Here is a 5500-nt window from a genome sequence, read left to right on the forward strand (position 1 = left end):
CTGCCTCAGCGTGGTCTTGGCTCAGCCAGAAGACTCCACCTCAGAAGAGAGTCCCACACTAGTAGAGTAGATACAGGCCAATATCAGAGCTCTGTTTGATGAGAAATACAAAGCACTAACTGAGAAGTCTAGCTCAAAAGTGGACACCAAGCAAATTCAAGCAGTCAGAGCCAAGCACCGATCAAGAAACATCAAAACTAGGCTGGCAAAGCACTTGTCTAGCAAGTATCCTGGGTTTGATACCCAGTATCAAAAAAAAAAAAGACAAAAAAACAAAGAAATATAAAAAAACTTTATCTCAGAAGGAGGAAAAATCCCAAGGAAAAAACAGTCTGTGGAGCCAGGTTTCTGACAGCTCAGCCCCCCACTCAGTGTGGATTATCACTGTGTGAATTACCACTAGGCACAGATTCATGCTCCATACAGACCCCCACTTAGCACAGGTCCACTCCACTCCGTGCAGATCCATGCTCCATGCAGATCCATGCTCTAGGCAGATCCCCTCTCAGCACAGGTCTCTACTACACACAACCTGCCAAATGGCACAACTTGCTGTCCTGAAGTTCTTGCAAACTCATTTCCTTAGGGACAGGAAATGAGTTTGCAAGAACTTCAGGACTTCCTTGATAGGTATCAAGGAAGAAGAAAAGCAGATAATTAAGGGTGTAGGAAATGTATTTAATAGAATTATAGATGGAGACTCCCAAATACTCAAAAAGAAAAGTCCATTTCAGTGCAAGAAGACTAGAGGACTTTAGCACACCCAATAGACCAGACCAGAAAAGAACTTCCCATTGCCACATCATGATCTAAACTGTTCCATAGAAAACAAGGAGGGATACTTAAAGTTGTCACAGAGAAAAGATGTATTATCTATAAAGGAAAACCAGTCAGAATAGCTGCAAATTTCTGAGCTGAAACTCTAAAAGCAGGGAGGGATTAACATGATGTATGCCAAGCATTGAATATTGTATCCACCCAAACTTTCATTCATAACTGAAAGGTAAATAAAAACATTTCAAGATAAACAAAAACTAAAACAATTTATTGCCACCATACCAGCACTACAGAAGATACTCAAAGATGCCCTGCATACAGAAAAGCACCTTGAACATGAAATAGACAGTGAAAACAGATATTATCAGAAAAGTAGGTAGATATGGTCAGAACAGAAGAGATATAACCCCTAAAATAGTGGAGGGGGATGAGTGGTAACATGACAGAGATTCTGGGGTCTAACATTTAATATCAATGGGCTCAATTCTCCAATCAAAAGAGGTGGCCTGTTGGGTCAAAAGGCAAAACCAATCCATCTTCTACTTATAAGAAACACACCTAACTGACAAAAACAAATATCTACTCAAGGTGAAAGGCTAGAACAAAGTCTTTCAAGTAAATGGCTCTCATAAACAGGCGTAAGTAGCAATACTAATGTCAGATAAAACAAACAAATTATTAAAAAGAGACAAAGAAGGGCATTACATACTAATAAAGATAACTCACCATCAAGAGGACATAACAATTCTAAACACCTATGCACCAAATACTAGAGATCCAAACTTCATCAAACAAATACTAATTGATCTAGTATCATACTTAGATCCAAAAAAGTTGATCCTTGGTGACTTCCACACACCATTTGGATAGCATCTAGGCAAAAACTCAGCAAAGAAGCTTCAGAGTTAAATAACTGCATTGATCAGCTAGACCTAATAGACATCTATAGTACATTCTACCGATCAGCATCACAACATACATTCTTCTTGGCAGCCCATGGAACAGTCTCCAAAGTAGACCACATCCTAGGTTACAAAGCAAATCTCTGCAAACTCAAGAAAATTGAAATTACTCCCTGTATCCTGTCAGACCACAATGGTATAAAATTAGAGATCAACAACAAAAGCCATCACAGAAAGTACCCAAACTGATGGAAAGTGAACAGCACAGAGGGTCATCAAAGAGATAAGAAGGGAAATTCAAACCTTTTTGGAATTCAATATAAATGAACACATGAAGTATCAGATCCTCTTGGACACAGCAAAGGCAGTATTCAAAGGACAGTTTATATATGAGTGTCTGTATCAACAAACTAAAGAATCTCAAATCAATAGTCTAATGATGCCCCTTAAGCTCCTAGCAAATCAGGGGCAGGTAAAACCCCAAAAACTGGATGGAAAAAAATAATAAAAATTATATTTTGCTCATTTCAGCAGCACATATACTAAAATTGGAATGATACAGAGAAGATTAGCATGGCCCCTGCATAAGATGACATTCAAATTCATGAAGCATTCCATATTTTTATGTAACTGTAACCCCTCTGAAAATCACCTTGACTATAAAAAATTATATCAAAAATGAATAAATTAAAGACTAAAAAAATACAGAGACACAACAAAACAAAAAGTTGGTTCTTTGAAAAAATAAACAAAATTGATAGGCTCTCAGCAAACTTGATAAATCACCCAAATACATAAAATTAGGGATGAAAGGGGGAAAACATCACAACATAAACAAGCAAAATTCAAAATATTATAAAGGAATATTTTGCAAATCTTTAGGCCAATAAATTAGAGAATCTAGCAGAAATGAATGCATTCCTAAAGAACATCAATATGCATAAACTGAGCCAAGAAGATATAAATTAATTAAGTACATCCATAACAAACAATTAAATTGAATGGTAATTAAAGGCCTTTCATCCAAGAAAAGCCCAGAACCTTATGGATTTACAGCCAAATTCTATAAGCCCTTCAAAGAGGAACTAAAAACAATATGCTTCAAATCTTTTTAATAAAATAGAGGGAGGTATCACTACCAAACTCAATTATGAAGCCAGTATTACACTCACCCCAAAACCAGACTGGGACCCATCAAAAAAAGAGAACCATAGGCCTATTTAGATGCAAAATTTCTCAAAATTCTTGCCAACCAAACTCAACAACTAACAAAAAAGTTATATACTGTGATCAGACAGGATTTAATCCCAAGGATGCAAAGCTGATTTAACATCCATAAACCAATAAACACATATACATCATCAGAAATAAGAACAAAAAATGCATAATCATCTCAATAGATATAGCAAAAGCTCTTGAAAAGATACAACATCCTTTTTTATGATAAAAAGCACTGGAGAAATTAGGAATACATGGAACATTCCTCAATATAATAAAGTTTGTTTATGACAAACCTATAGCCAACATCATACTTAATGGTGAAAAGCGAAAATCACTTTCTTTAAAATCAGTAATGAGAAAACCATGTCCACTCTCCACTCCTCTTCAACAGAGTACTGGAAGCAATAATGCAAGAGAAAGACAAAAAGGGGATCCAAAAAGGGAAGGAAGAAGTAAAATTATCCCTCTATAGATGACATGATCCTATATTTATAGGACCCTATAGACTCCTCCCCCAAGCTATCAGAGCTAATGCAAAACTTTGGTAAAGTAAGAAGGTAAAAAAATCAACGTAAAAAACTCAGTACCTTTCCTGTGTACCAACAATGAGAAGATTACAACTGAAATCAGGAAAGCAACTCCATGTGCAATAGTCTCTCCCTCTCACACACACATACACACACACACAAAAAAAAAACCCTAGGAATTAATGAGGAAGGCAAAGGATTTCTACAGTGACAAGACAGATTTCCTTAAAGAAGGAAATCGAACAAGTCATAAGGAAATGAAAAGACCTTCCATGCTCCTGGACTGGCAGAATTAGTATCATGAAAATGGCAAGACTGTCCAAAGCAATCTACAAATTCAATGCAATATCCATTAAAATCCCAACATCATTTTCCAATGAGAAATAGAAAACAATCTAACAATTTATATGGAACCATAAAAGGCTCAAAACCACAAAACAATCCTTAGCAGAAAGAGCAGTGCTAGATATATAACACCACCAACTTCAAACTCTACTACAGAGCCATAGTTATGAAAACAACTTGGTACTGACCCACAAACTGGCTTGAAGACCAATGGGACAAAATAGAAGATCCAGAAATAACCCCATCAAGCTATAACCATCTAATATTTGATAAAGGACCCAAGAACATACAGTGGAAAACAAGTGGCCTCTTCACCAAATGATGCTGGGAAAACTGGATACCCACATGTAGAAAACTGAAAGCGGACCCTTGTCTATCACCTTGCACCAGCATCAATTCAGATTGTGAAACTATGACAGGAAAGAGTGGGCAAAACATCAGGGTTAAGAAGAGTGACAGGATGAAGTGGGAGGAGAAGGGATGAATAAGAATGTTAAAGAGGTTGACATTGATCAAGATGCATTGTACTCATAAACTGTTTTGTTAAGTGGCAACTCCTTTGTACAACTACTTAAAGACAGTTTAAAAATTGCATTAAAAAGGATAAATAGCTCAAAGGTTTCCAGTGTGTAGTGTATTTTCTCAAGGCTTCATTTAAATATTTTAAATCAAAAGAGGGAACGGGCTGTTGTGTTTCTCCTCCCAGATCTTATTAAATAAAATATGTGGGCAGATTCATGGTCTCACTTGATTGGGTCACAGTTTCTTTCTTCCCACTGAGATTCTCTCTATTGTCAATTGGGAACTTGCTCGACTCAGAGTCCACAATTCAAGGGCTGGTCCAGGAGAGTGTCAAGCACTGTGGAGGAGTTTGTCCTTTGGCCAGGGTGCACAGGGGAAATAGTGACATACCTCTTAGGGGATACTTTACTGATTAAAATACATATACACATCTATGACGTACTAGACATGCTCTGTCTGGGGACTTCAGGCAAATGTGGGAACCAAGGAAGTCCTGTCCTCTGGAGCTTGCTCTGCCCTATTACGATCCTCAGGATGAAAGGGGGCAGGGGAACAAAGCTCTAAACTTCATATACAAACTCTCCTCAATTAATACCCATCCAGTCATTTGCATATTACAAACCATAAAACGAATGTCATGCGACATCTTTTCAGCTGCTCAGAATCAGGAGCAGCAAGCGATCGTCAGCCTTGATGCCTTTCAAAGTCTGTGAAGCAGGACTGGTAATTAGGCCTTTGTCGGGAGGAGGCAGGGGTGGGTTTGGTGGGTCCTGTTATCTCCTTTGAACAGGTAATGTATGCACAAGGAGAGGATTGCAATAAAGCCAGAGGAGAGTCGGGAAGAGGAAGTGTCTTGCATATTATTCCCAAGTCAGGCTTGTATCTGTGAGTGATACGTTAGTGTATGAGTATCTTTAGTACAAAAGCAGCAGCATGTCAAAGAATATTACAGCTGTGTTTTATTTATCTGGTGCCACACTCTGAAGATGGCCCTTATCAATATGTCTGGATCTGCATCCTTCTCTCCAGGCCACAGCATACTCCATGGTAGGGAGGCCCTGAAGGACTAGAGCCAGTTGCCTCTTGGTGGCCATGCATGCATGAGTGAGTGAGTGTGTGTATGTGTGTGCAGTGTGTGTGTGTGTGTGTGTGTCCAGTGTGTGGTCCAGCAATTGTTCTTGCTCTCAAGCCTTGCCACGCTGGCTC

General features: G+C 38.4%; 1 non-coding gene across 1 annotated transcript; it reads left to right on the top strand.

The window, feature by feature from the left end:
- Positions 1-2197: 2197 nt before the first annotated feature.
- LOC138838463 (U6 spliceosomal RNA) lies at positions 2198-2303 on the top strand. Its single transcript, XR_011375602.1, has one exon. It is a non-coding gene; the product is annotated as a U6 spliceosomal RNA (small nuclear RNA).
- The last annotated feature ends 3197 nt before the right edge of the window (positions 2304-5500 follow it).

This window comes from Dipodomys merriami, unplaced genomic scaffold (genome assembly GCF_024711535.1).
Source record: "Dipodomys merriami isolate MVZ:Mamm:240054 unplaced genomic scaffold, mDipMer1.0.p SCAF_28, whole genome shotgun sequence".
In the NCBI taxonomy this organism is placed as follows: Eukaryota; Metazoa; Chordata; class Mammalia; order Rodentia; family Heteromyidae; genus Dipodomys; species Dipodomys merriami.